At 37.5% G+C, this 25638-nt stretch overlaps 1 pseudogene; it reads left to right on the top strand.

Moving 5' to 3' along the window:
* Positions 1 to 5567: 5567 nt before the first annotated feature.
* LOC143386046 (heat shock factor protein 2 pseudogene) lies at positions 5568 to 25297 on the top strand (annotated as a pseudogene).
* The last annotated feature ends 341 nt before the right edge of the window (positions 25298 to 25638 follow it).

Genomic DNA, 25638 nt, shown 5'->3' with positions numbered 1-25638 from the left:
CTTTAATGTAAAAACAAAAACAAAAACAAAACAAAAACACCATCAGCCCTATTGGAACAAAATGTATCAGTTGGAACTGTGGGATATCAAGAGAAAAAAGTTTGTGAAAAATTAGCAAAGGCCTATGTTAAGGGTCAATTGTCTATAAGGAATTTACAATTAACTGTATTGTGTGTTTTTTAATTATTTGTAGATTATATGGCATACATTATTTATATCAGTAAAATTTATAATAAAAGCATATTTACTTAAGTATAGAATTGTTTTGAGAACCAGAATATTACTGTGTGAATCTCACATAAATTTTAAGCAGGAATCATAATCCCTGATGAAAGTGACAAAGGATAAGCAAGAAGTTTCCATGTTCTCCCAAAACAAAGAAGAATTGTAGACATGCTCATGAGATACTGCAATCCAGATAAGATAGCAGGCAGTTCAGCTGGGAAGATGGGGTAGGGATAGAAGTAACTTCAGTAATGAAATTTATTATATTTCTTAAAAGGCAGAGACTCTTAGAAGGTTTATAAGATTAAATACACGTTCATCCAGTGTGAGAAGATTCAGCACTAAATCAGCCCCAAAACAATGTGAAAAGATAGATAATAACATTTGTTTTTTTGGATGATCATTTTTATGAAAATATGTAGAAGAAATTAAATGAAGTATAATGTTCAGAAAAATTTTTGAGTGATGAAAGAGAGGCTTCTAACAGAGATATCTCCATCCACAAAAAAGTAAAAAAGAAACAAGTATAAAAATGTATTTTAAAGAAAGTTCCAGTTGGAAAATATTGCATATGAGCAGAGAGAGACAAATGTTGAAAAATTCAGGCTGGAAAACTCCCAAAAGGTTCAGATATATTAGAGGGAGGAAATGTGTTAGAAAGAGAAAGACCCTCTAAACCAGCAGAAGAATGGCAGCAGAGAGAAAGCCCTTAATAAATTACAGTAAGAGGGTTTCCCCAGAAGACCTTAGGAGAGGGAGATTGGAAGAGCAGCACAGGCAATATAGAAAAGATTGGCATCTCAATTCTTTAAAACCCAAACTTGCTGTGCAACTTGGTACCTGGTGACATCAAGTCCTCTGGTTGCTTGAGCACCAAGGGTAGCCGAGATAGCAGGGATGGAGAGGATTTTTGCTGAGACTCATGGACATTGTACAGTCTCTTCACCTGTCCTGGAACTCCTAGAGTCCATGGACCCAAACTTGGGTAAATGTCAGGGCAAGTACTTCCTGGAAAATGTCTATGGGAACTGGATGCCACACCCAAAGCATGAAAGCCAGCACTGGGCACCACCATAGGGGCACAGGGCAACCCCATTAACATAACAGCCCCAGAAGGGATGAGATCAGACCATGGAAAAAGAGACCAAGTCCCAAAGGGCATGTCACCCTTTGGCTGTTGAAATAGAACTGAAATTTTCTCAGAGTTCATGCAAAGGACAGGAAAAATGATGGTATAAGTATGTTGGGAAAAAGAGAGAGACTCATCCAGATGGGGTGAGGGGAGTGGGAGTACTCAAAGAAGAGACTTGTTATCAAGTTCCTTGTTATCAACAGGTGTGGATCTCCTACAGAAAATGTTAGGGATTTCCAAGCACAAAAGACAGCAGGAGAAGTGTGGGGAAGCTGGAAGGAAGGACAGAAGAAGACAAGGAGGGTGAAGGGGAGGGAAGGTGAAAGGAAGAACAGAAAACAGAGAATGAAAAAACCCAAAGGAGACAGCAGAGAAGGGAAGCATAAAAGAAGGAGAGAAAGAGAAAAGAGAGAAAACCACTGGGAGGAGGAAGTAGGTTAAGAAAGCTCCTCCAAGGGAGAGGGTAGTCTGGGCCACATAGGTACATAGCCAAGCATGTAGCTCATGGATATGAGGTGATGGGGCAAGGAGTGAACTGTGAGAGCACAGGGAGGTGGAAATGTCACTCCATAATTCTTTTGGTCTGTGCAGAAAACCAGAGTGATTGGTACCTATAGGGCTTTTGTCCCAACCAATGGTCTCCTGGGCGCTCCCAATAGGTGAAGCAGCCACAATCAGGTGGGAATCTCCTTGAGGTTGATTGCCACAGAAAGAGGAGGAGTTCAAGGAGAGGCCATTGCAGTTGGTGGGTGCACTGGCGAGCAAACAGTGTGTGTTTTGTGTTTCTTGTGGTGGAAAAGAAGGAAATGCTTCTAAATGCAAACTAAAGTAATTTCTATGCAACCAAAGGCTACTGGCTTTACCCCTAGGTCTCTTTTCTTCCCACGAAGCTGGGGGTGGCAGGCTAGAGGTGCAAGAAGGTATCAGAGCCCTGGAAGTTGGGAAGTGTCCTTGTAGGATGGAGCTGTGAACCTGTGGGGCATATGTTTGATGCCTGACTGAGAAAGAGGAGATCAGTACCCTGGCTAGCGTTGCTGGACTATACAGCCAAAATAGTGAGGGGTAAGGGAGCAGATCCACTGGAACTTCGGGAACCATAGAACCATCTCTCTCATGCCCAGCATCCTTCTCCCGGGCCTCTGTTTCGAATCCAGAGGGTTTTTATCAAGGAACCCGTATTTGCAGAGCCAATGAGTAGAGGTTGGTGTCTTCTATGTGTGTCCCTTAGAGGGCAAGAGGTCCCACAGAAAGGTCCCAGAGAAGGTTGCATACATTGGTTTTGGGATTGTTGCAGCTGCCTTTCTCCATGGCCTTGCTCCTTAGGATGGATGGGGTTATGGTTTGGATGTGGATGTCCCAAAAGCTCACTTGTGAGGCAATGCAAGAAATTCAGAAAAGAAATGATTTGATTGTGAAAGTCTTAACCTAATCAGTGAATTAGTACCCTGATAGGGATTAACTGAGTGATAACTAGTGGTAGAGTGTCACTGGAGAAGGTGTGGCATTGGGCATGTGGCTTTGAGGTACATATTTGTATCTGGCAAGTGTAGACCTCTGTCTGCTTCCTGATCACCATGTGACCTGCTTTCTTTGCATACTCTTCTGCCATGAAGTTTTGCTTCACCTGAAGCCCAGTGGAATGGAGCCAGTCTTCCATGGACTAAGACCTGTGAAACTGTGAGCTCCAAATAAAACTTTCCTCTTATACAATTGTGCCGGCCAGGTCATTTTAGTCACAGCAGTGAAAAAGCTGACTAAAACAGATGCTTTCGTCCATTCCTGGCCTGTGCATCCCTCTGAAGGGGCACACAAGACAAGGAGAGGCCTGAAGGGTGTTAGTAGAGGGTGTGGTGCAGGTACCTGCAGCACATGCTACTCCTGAGGCCCAGGTGAGTTTTGTAATAGGTTGAGGAGAGCCTGGGATTGTCTTCTCTGAGGGGTAGTTAGGGTGTTGATGGGTGCTCCTTGTGTTCATTCTGATCTAGAAGGGCTCCTAAATGTTCCTGAAAGTCTGGGCTTGAGAGGAGCTGATTCAAGAAGCCTGAGATTTCAGCAGGGATTGGAGGTGTTACCTGAAGTTGTACAGATGGCTGGAGCAGCAAAGCCAGCATCACAAGCATCAGAAAGCCCAGGGTTTTCTGGGTGTCCAGGGGTCCTGAAGGACCACTTTAGTGGATGCAGATGTTTCATCCCTTCCTTGGGGCACCCAGCCCCAGGCCCCATGAGCCTCAGTTCCAGAGCCTGGCCAGCATGTCCTCCTGGCCTTTTGGCCAGCAGGGAGTCTGTTGAGGGTGCAGCTCCTTTGTTGGACTGGGACCTGGGGAGAGTAGCCTGGAAGGTAGCAGATGGAGGCCAGGAATGTGTCCTGGTGGCTCAGGCCCAGAGGGCTGGATATCCAGTCCCATAGTTGCCTGGTCCATGTAGCCCCAAGCGAGATCCTGGAGTCCAGAGGGCACCAGGGGTTGGTGAGGAGTCAGGTCAATGGTGGCCAAGAAGCTGAGAGTAGGTCCAGGGGAACAGTGAAGGTGGCTGCTAGCTTCCATGCAGGAACTACCAGTGCCCCCAGTTCCCCAGGGCCACATGTGGGCTTCCCCTTTCCCCCTGTGGGGTATACCTCATGGTTCCAGCTATGCTGGGGCCTGGGTGCTGAGCCCTGTGTTTCTGGAACCATACCAAGACTCAGCACTCTAGGAGGCCCATCTCTTCTGCCAGCTTCTCCCTGACCTCAATCCCAGGAAATTGGGTGCCTTCAAAGGCTTGCAACATGGTCCTGGTTTGAGTGTCTGAGACAGCTGTGTGCTTCCTTCTTTTCTTTCTTGGGGTGCCTAATTGGGGGCTTGTGCCAGCTGGAGGCCTTGCATGGCCCTGATCTTGTCTCAAGTCCTTGGCAGAACTCCCTTCACTCTGCCTTACCTATTGAGTCCTCTGGTTCTGAAACCACACTTGGATCCTGGACTTGGAAACGCCCAATTCCTTGGCTAGGTTTCTCTGGTCATAGTCCCAGAGTAGGGGTTCTGTGCATAGAAAAACATCCTTCTGACTGGGCTACAGTCAGGTGATCCTATTGCATGGGGTGTAAAGAAAGGAAAAGGAGACAGAAACAAGGTGCAGAGGCAAAGTGGCAGGATTGCAGGATGGCAGAATGACAGAAAAGTTAGAGTGGATTGTTGTCCAACCTGCCAGCCTTATTTATATCAATAGGTTAATTAGGTCACTGGCATCAGTAGTACATTATTGTGTCATTAGGCAGGTTACAGAGTTAGCAACATTATGCAGCTTATTCTTCAGTTATATATTCAGTTATATACATTCCTCAGTTATAATATGCCATGTTAGGAGTTTTGTGAACTCTCAAGAAAGTCCATTGTTTAAAGTTATTGTTTTGTTGGTAGGTTCAGGTGCAGCAGAGCTTGGTAAAATATTGTGGTTGTCTAATAAGAGTTTCTTTATTCCAGGAGCTGTGTACCTGAGATCAAGGTCTAGGCTGATAAGATGTAGCATACAGCCTCCTCATGCAGGGCATTGCTACAGCAGCTAGGCATCCTGTGTCTTTACCTAGAAGTTTTTCTAGCAGGTAGGCATTCTGTACCTTTGCACAAAAACTTTCCCAACAGCTAAGCATGCCACAGTCATGAAGTCATCAGAGACCTCCATCCCAAACAGAACTCTTACATGGGGCTTCCCTTGGGAGGGAACCTCTGCAAGTGTTTCTCTCATCCATGGTGGGGAACCAAAGCTGGAGTTCACACAGAGTGCTGAGAAGCAGACCTGATTGCAGAGACTGCACTGTGGGTCAGCAGGATGAGAGCCCAGTTGGCCCTTAAATACCTTCTGTAAGTAGCGCTTTATTAATTATTCATACCTGCCCAGGTACTGGCAAGCCCTGGATGCATCCATTCAGCAGACCCAGGTTTCCCCAGTGGGGAGTTAGATGGGCAGGGCAGCAACAGTGACCTGGGTGATTTTGGCTTCTCTGCCCATCCAATCCCATACTTGTTCAGGGCCAGGGTCCCTTGTAACTTCAAGTCCTCTGCTTGCTCCAGCCACAATGTTAGTCCTGAGAATGCAGAGGTACTGAGACTCTTGGATGTGGCCCAGCCTCCTCACCTGCCCTGGAACTCCTGGAATCCATCCAGCCCATCTTGGGTGGACTTCAGCACGAGGCCTTCCTAGGAATGCCGACCTGGGGACAAGATGCCCAGCCTGAAGCATGAAGGTGAGTGGCTGGTACCACCTTTGCAGCAGAGAGAGAGAGCGAAATGGAAGGGGCTGGAAAGAAGGGCAGAAGAAGGAAGGGGGAAAGAAGGGGAGAGAAGGGGAGAGAAGGCGAAAAGTAAAAAGTGATGAGAGACTGACAAAAGTCAAAGGAGGTGGCAGAGAAGGGAAGCCCACAGGAAAGAGGGATAGAGAAAAGAGAGATAACCACTGGGAGGAAGAAGTAGGCTCAGAATGTCTCTGGAAGGTTGGAGGGGTGACTGCACCACATAGCAGTATAGCCAAGCAAGTAGTTCATAGCTATGAGTCAGAAGTATTGTAAATTCAAGGCCAACCTCATCAACTTAGGGAGATCCTGTTTCAAAATAAAAAATAAAAAGGGATTGGGATGTGGCTCAGTATCCCTAGGTTCAATCCCAGGTACCAAAAAACTTTTTCTTAGAAACTTTTAAAAAACTCTCCAATCTCTGTTTTTATATCAATAGGTTGATAGTTATTTTTATGGCTATGAACTTCTTATTCTCCAGTTTCTGTTATATATAGTAAGGAGTAGGTGATAATGATGTCAGCTGAGAATAGCCATTATCTACCTTCAAGACAAACTTTAAATTTACCTTGTAAAGTGTGGACTTGTCCTGAGATAATTGTATTGTTTCCTATAAGCTGAAAAACAATTCTAAGACACTTTGAAACACCTTCTTGGACTAGGTTGTGTGGTTCTTGATAATCCCCTGGGTTGCAGATTTTGGCTTAAGTCCTATTTTATAAACAAGTGAATTTAGAAAGATTAATTTAGAAGTTTGATAAGCAGAACTGTTTGTTCCAAAACTATCTGGAAAGGTTATAACTTCTCTTTGAATTATCCAGAAATTATACACCAATTTTCTTCAAGAAAGAAAGGGTCAGAACATGGAATTTTAAAATCATCTCTCAGACTATGTAAATGAACTTCTCGATTATCATTAAATAATCTTCAGCAAAAACAACCACCTTGATTTAAAGTCTTAGTATCTTTATTCCATATTCTCAAAGGAGAATTTTAAATTTAGACTAGAACCAAAGGATAATTTTGCACACCCCACTACTAACAGTACATTGTTGGTTTAATCTTCAAAAACAAAAACACCAGTACCTCCATGACTTACTTACCTATACATATATAAATAGCAAACAAATGCTTAAATAAATCAACACTTTAGTTTTGGCAGTTCTGAAACACAATAAACCTTTATTAATTTGGAATTTGTAAGACTTTGACTAAGGAAAAACTAAGACTAATCCATCTTTCTGAGGAGAGTCATACATGTATACATACATGTATACATTGAATACTATTTACTCAATATTCAGCCCTGTGAATGGAGTAATTTTATATGTATATTGATTGCTAATGTAGTCTTTCTAAATTTTTAGGTTTAGAATACAATTTGTTGCTTTCCAAAAACCAATTTATTAAATGTTTGAAAAAAATAAGGCATTATCTGTGTTTTCTTCCTTCTTTCTCTGGTGACTTCCCACAACAAATATTAAAGACAGAAGCATATCAATAGTTGGGTCACATCCTCCTTACTCTAATTATATTTTTGTTATTCTAGAAATGCTGTACTCATCGAAAACTATCTATTCTTATATTATAGACTGCCTATATTTTTTCTTATTTTAAACTTAGCTCTATAATAATGAAAAATGAAACAAGGATCTAGAATGGTTTTCTAATATCTAAATTCCATTACTTGAATTCTAAAATTGATGTCATAAGATCTTTTGTGATCACACATATTTATATTGCAGAAGCTAACAAATATTTCCCACTATGTAAAAGCAAATATTTTGCCATGTGGGCTTCATGTTTCTAGCAGCCTTACATAATATCTGTCCCTGAAATGATGAATTTCACCATACTTCTGTTCTATGGATAAACTCCATATCACTCATAACTGAAGGTATGTTTCTCACACATCATGCAGGTAACATCTCTTGAACACATGTAGATACAGTGCCTGTATAGTAGTCATTGAGAAACAGAAATATTTTTTATCCCATTCTCTTTTGAAATGATATTTCCAGAAAAGAATTGAGACTGGATTTGTCTATACAGAATTATTTTTGTGTTCCAACAGCCACAGGTCTTTATTCCTAATTAGGATGAAGATGATACAAAATACTTCTCACATTTAACTTTGTGATAAGTAATATATGATCCCAGCTACTTAAATGATAACATAAAATCTATGATTTATATGTAACTGCTGAATCCTATTACTGTCATTCTGTCCCTTTAATCCCTTTACCCCTTTTTTTAAGCTTGGAATTTTCCTCCTTATATAAAAGATATTATGTTTTAATATTTATATATATATATATGTTTAATTTTATTAAAAATATTGACTGATTATATGGTATTTTACAGATTGTCTATCTGTCATGAAGACAGATAGACAATGTTTGGAATTTCTCAACTGAAGATGAGTTATCATATGAAAAAATAATGTTTGATATGATGTGGCCTGTGGCCCTAATAGGACAACAGGGAAATGAAAGGTGACACAGTGGATAAGTTAGTAGCTAATTGAGAGAGTCCCTTTTGATGGGAATACACAAAATGTCAGGTTACAATTTTGGGGGTAACACAATGGAAACAAAACTTTGGTTGCTTTCAAAACATGCAAAAACAATACAGTAATTTATGAGATCCAATTTATAAATATTGCAAAAGACTATAATTTACATTAAATGGTGCATTCCTGCCACCATCAATGCACTTGAGGGTAAATGCTCATGAAAGGAATTTTATAATGCCAACCTTTGTAGGGGTTCTGTGTTTGGGACTGGGGTCCCTGATGACTTCATGGCTGTGGCATGCTTGGTGCCTGGAGTTTCTGTGCAAAGGCATAGGATGCCCAGTTGCTATGGTAATACCCTCCATGCTAGAATCTTTTCAGCTTTGACCTTAATCTTAGGCACGTAACTCCTGGAGCTGCCCACCTAACAGTAACTTCAGACAATGGACCTTCTTGAGAACTGCACAAAGCTCCTAATTTTGCATATTGTAACTATTAAGTGTAATTGTAGAATAAGCAAACTTACTGATACTCTAAACAATTGTGTGGTACTAAAGACCTAATGTAAACTATTGTTATAAATAAATGTAGCCACATGGACAAAGAGTCACTCTGCTACTTTCCCTGCCTCTGCACCTTGTCTCTCTGTCTACTCTTTATTATTATTCTTTACAAGCCTTAAACACATTTTTGTAGTTTCATTATATATTTTTACCAAAGGTCTTCTTACCCTTCATTAAAAATTGTAATTTTTACCATAATTAGTAAAATTGCTCAGTGTTCTTTATTAAATAAGACATTTTTTAAAAACCAAAGATTATAATATACTCTGATTATTTTCCAGAATAAATTAATGCTATAATTTGCCTTTCACTAAAGAAGCAATTAAAAGTGTCTCAAGTAAGTCAAACAAACCTTCCTCTGTAGTGCCCAAGCTGTTCACCAGCTCTTTTTGATACCTTTATCTCTACTCATTTTGAATTTTATTTTGAGTAATTTTCAACTGTTCCACACTGTAGAGAAAGTCAGAAAGGAATCTGTCTACTCATGACCATACCTCTTCTGATGTTAAGTAAGTGTTGTATTTGTCTCCATTTGATTTTCAATGGGGTCATATACCAAGATGGCCACAATCACAGTATCCCATACTCTTTTATTTCTTAGAAGATGGTATTTTGTTTTATGCAGGAGGATGAAGTATATTTAATATCATCTCTCTAATTATTTTAGCATGTCATAGCTGCTATTATAAATATAAAACCAGCTGTCTTACAAATTACGAACATTTATTAGCATTCTGGAGGCTAAAAAGTTCAAATTCAAGATGCTGAGAGGTTAGTTCTGGTAAGGGTGAACTTTTTGTTTCATAAGTGACACAGTCCAGCCATGTCTTTACATGGTAGAAGGCATAATAATCATGCATTTACATCTATCAAAAGAACACTAATCTCATCTCTGAGGACAGTGCTCATTGCTCACCAGCTCCAAAAGTCTCCAACTCCCAATACCATCCTACTTGGTGATCAGGTTTCAACATATGAATTTGGGAATTTGGGGACACACAAATAAGGACCACAACATTCACTATTCTCTGTGTTTATTTCAATGACACTAAATATTCATCAATATGAACCTGAGTAAATGTATGTAGATAAATGCAGTTGCATTATCTTATTAACTTTTATTTTGGCCAGTCATAACCTTTCTTTTCTTTTTTGTTCATTACCCAACTTTGTGCATTTTTCCCACCATAATTTTATTGGGGTAAAATTGAAGTACAATAAAATGCATATATATGAAGTAGGAAATTTGATCAGTTTTGACATGTACATATTCCGTAAAATCAATATAAAAAGCATTTCCATTACTTTTTTAAAAATTGAAATAATTCAGACTGTGTTTCCTTCATGATTTATTATATAGAAATCAATAACCTTAATATATATATATAGAACCCCACCCCCCACATGTCAACTATTTCAAAATTAAATAGAACACTTATAAATATCTCAGAGGTCAAGGAAGAAAGCACAAGAAAAGTAAATAAAAGTGCTTTAAATTAAGTGATAATAAAAGCTTAAAATATTAGGATTTCTGTGATGAAACAGGATTCAGACAAACATTTATAACTTAAAGTACTTGTATCAAAAAGTAGCTAGAATAACAATCAAGTTGTTTTCATATTATGTAATAGGAAGGAAAAAATAAGAGTAGAAGCAGAAATGTATGAAATAGAGAAGAAATAATACATTTAAAATTTTATAAAAAAGGTCTAATCAAGGAAAAAAGCAAGCACACAAAAATTAATATCAGTGGAAAGGGAGCTATGAAAACAACCCTACTGATGCTAAAAATATACTAATGTAACATCACAATTGTATGCCAACATATGAGATAACTTACATAACATGATTTATATAAGAGAAGGATCTGTGAGTTGCTGGGAAGAAAATGTATTCAGTCATTAATGGGTGGAATATTCTATAAATGTCTGTTAAGTCTAAATTATAAATTATAATTTTTAATTCTATATCTTTTTTATTTAGTTTTGTTTGGGGGATCTATCTAGTTCTGACAGAGGCATGTTGAAGATACCCAATATTATTGTGTTGTGGTCTATTTGATTCTTGAAATTGAGAAGGGTTTGTTTGATGTACATAGATGCTCCATTGTTTAGAGCATAAATATTTATTATTGTTATGCCTTGTTGGTGTATGATTCCCCTAAACAGTATGAAATGAATTTTTTGTCCCTTCTAATTAGCTTAAAGTGCACTTTATCAGATATGAGGATAAAAAGTCCTGCTTGCTTATGTGATTCGTCTGTGAGTGATATGTTTTTTTCCACCCTTCTACCTTCAGTCTATGGATGTGTTTGCCCATGATGTGAGTCTTTTGGAGACAGCATATTTTTGGGTCTTGTTTTTTAATCCAATATGCCAGTCTATGCCTTTTGATGGATGAGTTTAGACCATTAATTCTCAAGGTTATTATTGAGATATGATGTGTATTCCCGGTCATTTTGGTTTATTTTTAGTTTTTAATTTGAATTAGTTTCTCATTTGATTGATTATTCCTTTAGTGTACTTGCTCCCTTTGCTGCTTTTCACTATTTTTTTTCACTTTAGCTTCTAATAATTTGTTGAGAATGTTCTGTAATTCAGTATTTCTAGTTGCAAATTCTTTTATTTTTTATTTATCATGGAAGGCTTTTATTTCATCTTCAAATATGAAGCTCAATTTTGCAGGATACTGGATTCTTGGTTGGTATCCATTTTCTTTCAGAGCTTGATATATATGTTATTCCAGAGTGTGAATTGAGAAATCAACTGAGATCTGTAATTTTTTCCCCTATATCTGATATTTTTCTCTTATGGCCTTCAAAATTCTATCCTTATTCTGAATGTTTGGCATTTTCATTATAATGTGCCTTGGTGTGGGTCTGTTGTAGTTTTGTACATTTGGGATTCTTTATGCCTCTTGTATTTGATTTTCCATTTCATTCTTTAGGTTTTAGAATTTTCCTGATATTATTTCATAGAAAAGATTGTGCATTCCTTTGGTTTATATCTCCATGCTTTCATCTGTCCCAATAAATCTTAAATTTGATCTTTTCATGTTATCCCATAGTTCTTAGAAGTTCTGTTCATGGTTTCTTAACATCTCTCCGTGGTCAACTCTATTTTCAAGATTATATATTTTGTCTTCATTGCCTAAGGTTCTGTCTTCCAAGTGGTCTAGTCTGTTGGTGATACTTTCTATTGAATATTTAATTTTGTTTATTTTTTCTTCATTTTGAGGATTTCTGCTTATTTTTTTCAGAATCTCTTCCTCATTATTGAAGTGATCTTTCACTTCCTGTGTTTTCTTTCTGATTTCATTTCTTATACCTTTAATTACTTTGCAGACAGTTTAACTATGTACATTCTAAACTCTTTCTTTGGTATTTCTTCCACTGTGGTGTCAATGAATTCTATTATTGGAGTATCTTGGTTTGTTTGGGGAAATTTATTCCATTTTTTCATGTTTTTTTGTGTGTCTATCCATCTAACAGTATAGATATGAGGCAGTGGAGTCTTTATCTTGTGATCTTATAGTGTCCCTGAAGGTTTCTAGGGACCCCACTATTTAGGGGGAGACAAATAATAACAACCAATGCAAATAATATTCAGCAAGCCAAATAATTTTTATTATCACACCTACAATGTTAATTATCATAATAAACAGAAATGATATGTTATTGTCTACATAAAAATAACAATTTTACAAAAAGAGTTTATAATTTCAAATGGTGGGCAGGGTGAGAACAGAAGTGATATAGGATGTGATGATTATGAGGGAGGAGGAGAGAAGGAGGAGTAAAAAATTAAAGGAAGAGTGAAAGGGAGAACAAGAGAGTTTGGCTGTTAGCAGAATAAAACAATCAAGGAAAACAGGATAAAAATATATATGAGGGCTGGGGATGTGACTCAAGCAGTAGCGTGCTCGCCTGGCATGCGTGTGGCCCGGGTTCAATCCTCAGCACCACATACAAACAAAGATGTTGTGTCCACCGAAAACTAAAAAAATAAATAAATATTAAAAAATTCTCTCTCTCTCTCCCTCTCTCTCTCTCTTTCTCTCTCTCTCACACACACACACACTCTCTCTTTAAAAAATATATATATGAAATAAAAATTTTTAAAATCTTGAGATTTTAAATCATTGCATCTCAGTACTTGATGGTTCATGCTGGAAGAATGTACCTCAGCAATCTCCTTTGGGTTTCACTCATATGGTGTGGGACACAGTTCTCAGTCTCCTACACCAACTTCAGACCCACATTTTCTGGCCTCAGGTTTAGTCTCCAAACAATCTCTCCCACCCCTGCCCTTCAAGCAGTGTCAGATTGGAAGAGGATATGGGGTAGAACCCACTGGGTTTCCATATTCAGTTGTTCCCTGTGTAAGCCTCCCTCCAAGTTTGATTTTTTTCCTGGTCATTAAAGCACACTATGTTGTGCAATGCGTGTTTACTGTGTCTATATTTTGGGCCACACTCAGTTGTTTTTTCCAGGAACTGGCCCCTCTGCTGCCAGTCCCCATATGACTGCTGAAAAATTTTTTCTTTCCTTTTTCTCCACCTGCTTCATTGGAGACATGGCAACTTCTTTTTCCTCACATGGATACTCTGCAGTTTATCTTTCAGGTTTCCCAGGCAATGTCCTTGATCTCTAAATGCTCTGTACCCAGACATGCCTTGGGCCTCTCCAAAATGCTTTTTCCTTTAATTCTCTTATCTCTTTACTATGCTCTCAGAGGAACCACTGTGGCAGTGGCTGTGTGGCTGAGAATTTCTCTTCTTCCTTCTCCTCCTCCTCCTCCTCCTCCTCTTCCTCCTTCTTTTTCACTATATTCAATATCCTGAGCTCCTGATCTGCTTTGAATGTCCAGTTTTGAATTCCTGTGAACTCCTCTACTTTTTTGTTGTTGCTTTTCACTCACCTTGCTAAGAAGCTCCCTGTCTGCTTTCTTGGTTTCATTTCATAGAAAGCCAGAAAAGCAACATTCTTTATTCTGCCATCTTGAAAAAGCCTCCTTATTAAATTTTTACTTGTTTCTTCTTCACAACCAACATTTCGAAAATCTGAAAGTTGTTCTTTTTCATGTTCTATTGTTTTTTCCAATTTAAAATCTTTCTATATTCTTTTTATATTTGTTCAAAAATTGAATCATACTATATCTAAATCATAAAATTTAATAATTATTAAACATATCAGAAAAATGAATCTGAGGGGCTGGGATTGTGGCTTAGTGGTAGAGCACTTGCTTAGCATGTGTGAGGCACTGGGTTTGATCCTTAGCACCACATATGAAGAAATTTTAATAAAAGCCCATCAACAATTTTAAAAAAAGGAATCTGAGATTAGTTTTGTTGGACTTCAAATGTTTCATGGACACTAGTTTATTAATACTTAAAATCTGGGGCTAGGGATGTGGCTCAAGCAGTAGCGCGCCCACCTGGCATGTGCAGGGTGCTTGGTTCAATCCTCAGCACCACATAAAAGTAAAATAAAGATCTTGTGTCCACCGAAAACTAAAAAATAAATATTAAAAAATTTTCTCTCTCTCTCTTAAAAAAATACTTAAAATCTCCCCAGTAGTTTAGAATACAGATTTAAAATACTGAAATAGGTATAGTGTTAAGTTTCATTCTAACTATAAATTAAATCCTGACATTAGAAATTTAAAAATTAACATGTTATGCTTTACTCTGTCCACTCTCATGGTATTTCTACTTTTAAAATTCTTGAAAATTTACATTCTTTTTTCTAATTATAATTTCTATACTTCTTTGTCTGTTTTTATGTACACATAAAGTCAGTACTTATAACAAAATTTTACCATATTCATATAAGAGACTATTAAAATCAATTCTGAATTTTATGGTCAAGCTAATGTTTCTGAGCGCCATGTTCTCTGGTACTGCCATTCTCACCGTTGGTGAGATTGAATAATTCTGTATCACTAGACACAGAAAATTTTCTTTTGTTAAATACATATCACCTCTCTCTAATTTTGGTATCAGATGTGAAATTTGAAAGTTCATATTAGTGACAGAAATTTTAATATATAAAACACATCAACTTAGATGTTGAGCTTTAGCAATTTTTTAGTACTGGACCCTAAAAAGACAGCCAATCAGTGAACATACTGCAAAAGAGGAGGATCATGAGGAGGGTCATTGGAAAGGGGAGACATCTCTGATGCTTCCAAGGAAGCCACATGTCAGTGAAACCTTGACCCATCCTAACACAGATGGCACTAGTGAAGCTAAAGTGCTGCTCACAAGTTCCCCAAGAGTGAGCCCCCCAAGAGAACTCAGGTGATTGTTAACAATGGGTAGAAGCAAGGTCAATTTGACCAGCTTGATTTTAAACACCTAGAAAAAATAGTTAAAAGTCAAAACATAGCCATTACTGGGCATGTAAAAAAACAATAGTTATTTTGATGTAAGTTAAGATGTACACTTGCATTAGTCCTCCTAGAATAAATAAGACTGGAGGTGACAAGAGAGATTCTTAGGACATGACAAGAGATATTCTTATAAAGAAATGCCTGATACCTATCAAGAGAAACTGCCAGAGTCAGAGTTTTTAGTCAGTTTAAGGCCTACAGATCTTCCTAACTTTCTATACAGGTAGGCTTAATCAATGTAAGCTAATATAAAGAGATCATGCCAATAAAAAGATATTTTACAAAAATCAAATGACATTAAGTAACTTAACTAAATATTGTGTTGACATTTCTGATGACTTTGGAAATCTTAAAAATTTACATTCCCCCCTTTCCATGACAAGGCTAACAATTAAAACAACAGGCAGAAATAAAAGTAAGGTTAAAAAAAAAGAATTCAGGGCTGGGGATGTGGCTCAAGCGGTAGCGCGCTCGCCTGGCATGCGTGCGGCCTGGGTTCGATTCTCAGCACCACATACAAACAAGGATGTTGTGTCCGCCGATAACTAAAAAAATAAATATTAAAATTCTCTCTCTCTCTCCCTCTCTCACTCTCTCTTTAAAAAAAAAAAGAATTCAACTGGGCACTGAGTGTGACTTGAGTTTGAGGGTGGTGGGTCACCAAGTGACTGACGGGTCAAATCTGTCAAAATAAAAGGAAAGTTTCTTCCTAGAGCAAAAATTTGAAAAAAAAAACCATTAGAAACAAACCAAGGTAGAGATTAACACAAACAAACAAATAAGGGACAAATAACAAACAAGATAAGAAAAAATCAAGACAAACACTCTCTCTTTCCTCTACTGGATCCCAGTCTCCAGACAGCTGTCATGGTCTATTTATTGCAGTTCACTGGTTCTTAACCTGAGCCTTGTGAGGTTTCTGGTCACTTGATATACCTTAGGCATTACAATAAAGCACTTGATATTCTTTGAAAGATTTACAATCAAGCACTTGATACACCCCCAGAGGAGAGCCCCTGATACATCTTGAAAGATTTACAATCAGGTGCTCAGAATGACTAAGGAATTACAATCAAGTCAAATGGAAGGAACAAAGCTACCTTCCAACACATGTAGTTTTGTCTTCCTTCAAAGCTTCTGGATTTACAGGTATGAGCCACATAAGAGTTTGGAATTACAGGCGTGAGCCACATCATAAATTCTTTCATGGGTGGGCTCATCATTGGTCACTGCAGATCCCAACCCTTGCAAAGCAGAAAGCTCCCACAACTAGAAAGGGAGGGTGTCTTTCTCTCCTTCAGAGGATCTAAGATTCCCATGGAGTCAAAGCCCCATCATCTTGCTGGGACCTCCAAAATGCTATGGTGAGATTGCAATCAATCACCGAGTAGCTCTTAAAGCAAAAGACAAAACCATTTTTCTTCACCAGCCAATCATCTGGCAAGCCAAGGGGTAGGCTGCAAGTCTACACCTTTTTAGCCCCTCCAAGAGTTAGGGTACACATTTATAGTCCAAAATCACATTAATTATAAGTGGCTGTTACTATGATTCAAAACCATAAACAAACATCATGAGATCTAAAACCATAAGCAGAAGGAGAAAATGGGTCAAAATGACCTTAGTTGAGTACAAGTTAAAGAGTAGTTACTGATGTTTAGACAATCATTCTCTGACAGGGTACATTGTCCAAAACAATGAGAACCAGAAAGAGAACAATTCCATTGTATAAGAATTGTCATTTTGTGTTCCTAAACATTCTATGCTAAGTGACTCTTGATGGGTACAGAGACAGGATGTTCCCATAGGAGAAACATTTCTTACATGACACAGAGTCTCAGGGGCCCATAACAAAACAAAAGAAAAAGAAAAAATATCTCAAAAAACTTTCACCTCCAAGTGTGTAAAAAAAAGTCAATGGGTATGTGTTGGCAGCTTTTATGGGTGACCAGAAACTTCTATGATAACCAGAAACTGCCTTTGGAAAAGGGAGAAGAGAAAATTTTAAGTTAGTTGCAGAGGAGGGTAGAAGATATGGAGAAAAAGAGCAAGAGAAACTACTGAAGAAGGGAAGAAGGGAGAAAGGGATATTTTGATATACAGTTCCTGAGGGCTCAAACAGAGAGTAAAGAGAAGATTTAGATGATCCATGTCTCTTCTCTGACTTTGGGCTTAGACCACCTACACACCATATTTATGTCAAAGACATAGTGGTGGGTCTAGGCTAATTTTCTTTAACAATTACATTTTCTTTTTATTATAATTCTTCTACAGGAATTTAGAAAATAAATGATGGCATACAATTTCTAATATTCTTTTTCCTTTTAATGAAGATGAAAGTGGATCCTAGACATGAAGGAACATTGGAAAAATATACTCTTTAAATAGGTTATGTAGCAATGAATGTAAAATCATATAAAGATTATATATTTAGGAGCAGATACCAATTGTTTTGTTAGATGGAAAATGTGAGGTTCTTAGTAAAATGTAAAGAAAAAATGACACATACACAGGCACTCACAAACATTGTTTAACTGTGGTGGCTAATGTGAGGAGATAATATTTGGCTTTTTATGGGAAATGAAATAGTATTGGTCAATACTGAGTTTAACAGTAGACAAACCACTCCTCTGAGACGGAAGCATTGTTCAGTGATGCTGGTGGATAGATCAGGGCCAACAGCATCATTTCAAAAGGAAATTTTGCAAATTATGGAGGACAATCTTATACATTAAGTAAAAGTTTGAGTATTTAATCTGTAATTTCCAACAAACTCTGGGGCATTGGCATTTCCTGATGGTCCCATAGAAAGGCTTGGAGAGTGAGATTATCTTTATTCAACTTCAATAAAATCAATACATGTTCAAGATGTTATAGATCATAATCTGAGAAATGCAAAACACATACACCTATCCATATCCATGTGTTTACAAATGAAACACACACATCAAACAGAAAAATAGTGTAGGAAGAGACACATTTAAATCTATCATAATCATCTGATTCTGTATCAGTTCAGATTATTTGCCTCTCAAAGACAAGACAAAACAAAACATTGCACTATGGTTTTATTAGAGCAGCCCAGGAAATAACAATGATCAAGAGGAATCTTTCTTAAGTAAAAATTCAGAGTAGAAGCACAGGTGGATATTATAATTGTCCTCCATGTTATAATTCATGATTCATGGACTGAGTTAGAAGATAAATTTTTCATAGGCTTTCTCTTGTTCAGTGAGGAGGTTCTTGGAACAGGATAGAGGAGAGTATGGCTGCAGAGTTGCTAATCAAGACCTCCAGAGACCAAGCAGGAAGCAGGTCTAATTTTATTGTGCAGTTACCATGTATATATAATCAGGCAGTAGCTAAGCAGATTACAAGAGCCACCAATACAATTGCTGGCCAACTGTCCCTGCAGTTACCAATCAAGAAGTTGGCCATGGAGAAAGCTCAGGGACTACAACACATGGCCTCACACCTGGGGCTGTGTTTACAGGGTAAGAGGTTTGCCATTCACATGCCTAGCATGGGGGAATGGTTTGCCACTCAGACAGCCTTAATGTATGCCATGTATGCAGTACTCCATGCACTTGTCTCCACAAACTTTGTCATCATAAATATAGTGCTTTCAGAGAAACTCTGGCTATAAAAACAAAAAGAAATTGGTAGTACAGGTATTTGTTTGGCCATGCCTGGCAGTGGAACATGTCACATCTTCACATTTTCCTGTGTAGAAAACTGAATCTTTCATCAGAACTAAGTACTAGGGATTTTGATAAATACAACACAGTATGCCCAGATCAAAAGTAGAGAACTAGAATTCTCTGCTCCATTTACAAATGACACATTGTGCAAATACAGTAATCCATAACATGCATTATGGATGCAATAAATATTGCTCTACACTTAAAAATTTTAGTAGCAGGAACAAGTTCATTTTCCATGCAGGTGAAAAGCATGCATATTCTGTGAAGATGCTTATGGATAGGGAAATACAAATGAACATCAAGCAAGAGCCAGGTATCTTCTATTAATTATCTCAGGCAACTTGAATTTATAGAAAGTTGTTCTGGAGAGTGGACATGAAGTGTACTGAAAGGAATAGAGTATTACAAAACAAACGTGAAAATATGGCAGCATGAGCCAGCAGAAAATATGCTAGATTGTTAGAAGAGTATCAGCTTCAAACAGAATCAATATGGTAGGATCTAAGAGAGCAGGATTTGGCACATCCATTCCATAAGCAAACAAAATCCATGTATTTCATTGGCTAATATTTTCATAATTATCTCCTTGTAGATTCATCAGCAGTCCATTTGCTAAAATCTCATTTCCTGATAAATTTCTATGTGCATATGAAATTTCTATGCTCGGTTTCTTAATAAAAGCTATAGTCGATATCCTTTCTCAGGAGGAAATGGAGATAAAATAGTATCCAGACTTTAGGTAATTGCATGTCACATTTTAGGTATGGATTAATTTTCAAATTTCTATAAACATTTCAAAACTCAGTTAAAATATATCCAATTCCAGTTATATCCTTCACACACACTATTATAATAACTGCTTCTTTCTTTTTTTTTTGGACTTTTGAATGGGAAATTCACTTTAATAAGTGAATAAGTGTGAGAGTAAATATCATGACTGGTAAAAATGCCTGGAACAGAAGATTCATAAATCAAATATTTGTTTAATGGCACATAGCACAGATAACACCTTGTATCAATGTGATTTGGTTGCTCTCTTTAAGTATATTCATGGGGTGAATTTTATGATTGATTTTTGTATGTTGAAACAACCCTGCATTCCTAGGACAAACCCTTCTTGATCATGGTGCAATATACTTTTAATATGTTTTTGTATACAATTTACCAGTACTTTATCAAGAATTTCTGCATGTATGTTCATCAGGAATATTAGTCTGAAGTTTCTTTTCCTTGAGATGTCTTTGTTGGTTTTGGTATCAGGGTCATACTAGCTTTACAGAATGAGTTTGGAAGGTTCCCTCCTTTTCTATTTTATGGGACAGTTTGAACAATATTGGTGTAAATTCTTGGAAAGACTGGTAGAACTTGGCTGAGTATTGGTCTTGTCCTGGGATTCTCTTTGTTGGTAGGCTTTTTATGACATCTTCAATTTCATTGCTTGAAATTGATCTGTTGAAATTTTCTATGTCCTGCTACTTCAATTTGGGTAGATCATATGTCTAAAAAGTTATCAATGTCATAGTTTTCTTTTTAGTATAGATTTTTAAAGTAGTTTCTGATTATCATCGATATTTCACTGATATTCATGGTGATTTTCCTTTTTTGTCACAATTTTTCATAATTTGTATTTTCTTTCTTTTTTTCTTTGTTAGCTTGGCTAAACATTTATCAACTTTATTTTTTCAAAGTACAAAATTTTGTTTCATTGATTATTTGAATATTTTTTGTTTCATTAATTTTGGTTCTGATTTTAATTATTTTCTGTCTTCTGTTTTTTGTGTTATTTTGTGTTGAGAGCCACAGCCGAAGGGGCCCCAGCAAACTTTCAGACTACCAGCTGATGATTGGCTCACAGTGGCCCCAGCAACATCTAGCTGATTGGCTCCTCTGCGGTGATGCTCATTAGGCTGTTTCCCTGCCCTTTCAGGCCACAGAGCTGCTCATTGGGGGACTTTTTTGGCTCCGCCCACACGACCCAGCCAATCGGCCTCAAGAGCAGGAGGATTGTGGGAGGTCGAGAGGCTGGGGGTTGGGGGAGTGGCTTGTGGGAAGCCGGTGGTGGCAGTTGGGCTCTGAGGGTTTTTCCTGGGGAGCTGTTTTGTTTGGCGTGTGTGGTTCTGAAAGTGAAGTTGGTTTCTTTTGACAAGTGGCTACTGAATTGTGTCCAGCCAGATTGCGGCAATTTTGTTCTTATTTTTTAGAGGTTTGAGATATAATGCTAGGCAATTTATATGGTGACTTTCTTTTCTTTCAGTGAATGAGCTCAATGCAATGTAGTTTCCTCTTAGAACAAAATATAGTGTCCCACTATATTTTGTCACTATTTTCACTTATCTCAAGTATTTTTTAAAATCACTTCCCTGCTATTTTCTGTTATCCATTGGTAATTAAACAGTGTATTATTTAGTTTCCAGGTGTTATAATAAATATATTTTTAACTTTATCTTTATTTCTAATTTTATCCCACTATGTTCTGGTAAAATGGAAGGATTTATCTCTATATTTAGTATTTAGAAGCATTTATTTGTTACCTAAGACATAGTCTATTTTAAATGAGGATTAATGTGCTCCTCAGAAAAAAAGTGTATTTATTTATTGATGAATGAAATATTCCATATATGTCTGCTATGTCTAAATAATTAATTGTATTTTTTAGTTGTATAGCTTCTTTTTTATTTTTTGTTTGGAAGATCTATTGAGTGGTGAGACAACAATATAAGGGTCACCCAGTATTATTGTATTTTAATTTACTGGAAACTTGAAATTGTGAAGGCTTGTTTGATGTATGTAGATGCCTCATTGTTTGGGGCATGCATACTTAAGATTGTTATGTCTTGTTGATTTATATGTCACATAAACAGTAAATGGGACATAAAATGGCTTCTTTTAAAAATACTTTTTGCTATAAATGAACACAATACCTTCATTTTATTTATTTTTTAAATATGGTTTGAGGATCAAAGACGGTGCCTCATCCCTGCAAGGCAAGCACTCTAACATTGAGTACAACCCCGGCATGAAATGGCCTTCTTTATTCTGTAATTAATCTGTAATTCTCTTCAAATTAACTTTAACTTGAAGTCCACTTTATCTGATATGAGGATAGAAACCTCTTCTTGTTAACAAGATCCATATGAATGTTAGTCATCCCTCCCACCCCCCCCCCCAACCCCTGCTGTATCCTTTTGCTTTCAGTCTATGCATGTCTTTGCCTACGAGATAAGTTTCTGGTGAGAGCAAAATGTTATTGTTCTTGTTGTTTTCTTTTAAATACCATCTGGCAGTCTACCTTGCTCATGGATAGGCAGAATTAATATTATTAAAATGGCCATATTACCAAAAGGACTTTACAGATTCAATGCAATTCTGGTCAAATCCCAATGGCATTCCTCACAGAAATAGAAAAAAACAACTATGAAATTCATATGGAAAAATAAGAGACCCAGAATAGCTAAAGCAATTCTAAGCAGGAAGAGTGAAACAGGTGGTATCACTATACCAGATGTTTACTATACTTCAGAGCAATAGTAACAAAAACAGCATGGTACTGGCACCAAGGCTGATAGACCACTCACAAAATTACAACTACCTTATATTAGACAAAGGTGCTAGAAGCATGCAATGGAGAAAGGATAGCATCTTCAACAAATGGTGCTTAGAAAACTGGAAATCCATATGCAACAAAATGAAATTGAATCCCCATCTCTCACTATGCACAAAAATTAACTCAAAATGGACCAGAGATCTAGGAATCAAACCAGAGACTCTGCATCTAATAGAAGAAAGAGCTGGCCCTAATTTCCATCACTGGGGTTAGGCCTCAAGTTCCTTAATAAGACACCTATAGCACAAGAATTAAAACCAAGTATCAACAAATGGGACGAATTTAAGGTAAAAAGTTTTTTCTCAGCAAGAGAAATAGTATGTGAGGTGAATAGGGATCCTACATCCTGGGAACAAATTTTTACCCTTCACACATCAGATAGAACTCTAATCTCTAGGGTATACAAAGAAATCCAAAAAATTAAACACCAAAACAAACAAACAAACAAATAACCCAAGGATAACAAATAACAAATGGTCCAAGGACCTGAATAGACACTTCTCAGAAGAGGATATACCATCAATCAACAAATATACAAAAAAATGCTCACCATCTCTAGCAATCAGAGAAATGCAAATTAAAACTACTCTAAGAGACCATCTCACTCCAGTAAGAATGGCAGCCATTATGAAGTGAAACAACAATAAGTGCTGGCGAGGATGTGGGGGAAAAAAGGTACACTCATACATTGCTGGTGGGACTGCAAATTGATGCAGCCAATATGGAAAGCAGTATGGAGATTCTTTGGGAAGTTGGGAATGGAACCACCATTTGACCCAGATATTCCTCTTCTCAGTCTATACCCAAAGGACTTAAAAACAGCATACTACAGGGACACAGTCATATCCATTTTTATAGCAGCACAATTCACAATAGCTAGACTGTGGAGCCAACCTAGATTTCCTTCACTGGATGAATGGATAAAAAAAATGTGGCATTTATACACAATGGAATATTAGCACTAAAAAATAACAAGATCATGGTATTTGCAGGGAAATGGATGGCATTAATGCAGATAATGCTAAGTGAAGTTAGCCAATCCCAAAAAAACAAATGTGTAATGTCTTCTCTGCTATGGGGGAGGGGTGACTCAAAATGGGGTAGGGAGGAAGAGCATGAGAAGCTGCTGAATGGTCCCAAATGAAGTTGTTCCTGCCATTCCGGAGAAACACCTCTGCTTAGGGGGACTTCAGCAGGGCACAAAGGAGAGAGTGCGCCCTGAGAACTAATTGAATATATAAAGTTTCAAGCAGCTAGTGCAAACACTGTTGGATTTCCAGTTCAAGAGAATGCTTGAACCCAGGAGAACAAAATTTGGGGCAAAGTGCAACTGGTGAAAGTGATCCTTTGTCCTGCCAAGTCAAGACAAATCGGAGGAAAAAAAGTTTTCAGATTTTCCAGTAACATGGACATTTCTGCAAGCTGCTGAATGCTCCCAAATGAAGTCGTTTCTATCATGCCGGAGAAAAGACTCTCCTTAGAGCGACTTCAACAGGGCACAAAGGAGAGAGTATGGTTTTCGTAAAGTAGTACATATTGACTCTGGAATAGTAAAGCAGGAAAGAGATGGTCCTCTTGAATTTCAGCATCCTTTCTTTAAACAAAGCCAGGATGACTTGTTGGAGAACATTAAAAGGAAGTTTTCATTTTCAAACCCAGAAGAAAATAAAATTCGCCAGGAAGATTTAACAAAAATTATAAGTAGTGCTCAGAAGGTTCAAGTAAAACAGGAAACAACTGAGTCCAGACTTTTAGAATTAAAATTTGAGAATGAGTCCCTTTGGAACGAGGTGTCTGAATTAAAATCAAGCATGCACAGCAGCAACAAGTTATTCCAAAGTTTGTCCAATTTATTGTTACATTGGTTTAGAATAACAAACTTGTGAGTTTAAAGCCCAAAAGGCCTCTACTTCTGAACATTAATGGAGCCCAGAAGAATTTATTTCAGCACATAAAGAACCAGTTGATAATCATTATCATAAAGTTCCACACAGTAGGACTGAAAGTTTAAAGACAGGAGAGTGGATTTCAGATGACATCATTATTTATGATGTTTCTGATGATAACATGGATGAAGAAAATATCCTAGTTATTCCAGAAACTAATGAGGATGTTATATCTGATCCCTCCAACTGTAGCCAGTACCCTGATATTGTCATTGTTGAAGATGACAATGATGATGAGTATGCACCTGTCATTCAGAGTGGAGATCTGAGTGAACCAGCAAGAAAATCCCTAGGTTCAGGCAGTGGTGGCATCAACAGTCTCATGTCTAGTGCTGTCCAGCTAAATGGTTCATCCTGTCTGACCATAGAAGATCCTGTGACCATGATGAATTACATTTTGAATGATAACATTAATCTTTTGGGAAAGGTTGAACTGTTGGATTATCTTGACAGTATTTATTGCAGTTTAGAGGACTTCCAAGCTATGCTGTCAGGAAGACAGTTTAACATAGACCCAGATCTCCTGGTTGATCTTTTCACTAGTTATGTGTAGATGAATCCCACAGATTACATCAATAATAGAAAATCTGAGAATAAAGGATTAGAAGCTACCAAGAACAATGTAGTTCAATCAGTTTCAGAAGAAGGAAGAAAATTTAAGTCTAAACCAAATAAGCAGCTTATCCAGTACACTGCCTTTTCACTTCTTGCATTCCTTGATGGGAGTCCTGTTTCTGCTGTTGAACAGGGGAGTACAACATCATCATCAGAAGTTATGTCCTCTGTAGATAAACTCATAGAAGTCGATGAGCTTTTGGATAGCAGCCTGTACCCAGAACCAACCCAAAGTAAGCTTGTTGACCTGGAGCCATTGACTGAAGCTGAAGCTAGTGAAGCTACACAGTTTTATTCATGTGAACTTGCTCCTGCACCTCTGGATAGTGACATGCACTTTTAGATAGTTAAATCCCTAAGAAGTAAACTTAACATGTATATATTCATCAAAATGATGAACTATTTATTTTAAAGTATCATTTGGTACTTTTCTTTTGTAAATTGCTTTGTTTTGTTTAATCAGATACTGTGGAATAAAAGCACCTTTTGCTTTTCTTACTAACCATACACTCTTGCAAAGCTTTGAAATGTTACTCACCTGCCTAGATATACACAAAATTCAGTGCACATTATTGGCATATCTTTAAGTTGAATTCAGATGGTAATTTTTCTCCAGTTATAATTTGGATTTCATTTTACAGATATGACCATTAGCAACAGTTATTTTTGTTTTGCTTGTTTGAT

The sequence above is a fragment of the Callospermophilus lateralis genome, chromosome 12 (genome assembly GCF_048772815.1).
Source record: "Callospermophilus lateralis isolate mCalLat2 chromosome 12, mCalLat2.hap1, whole genome shotgun sequence".
Lineage (NCBI taxonomy): Eukaryota > Metazoa > Chordata > Mammalia > Rodentia > Sciuridae > Callospermophilus > Callospermophilus lateralis.
The sequence above is the reverse complement of the archived record's forward strand: the minus strand, read 5'-3'. Positions and strand labels throughout refer to the sequence as shown.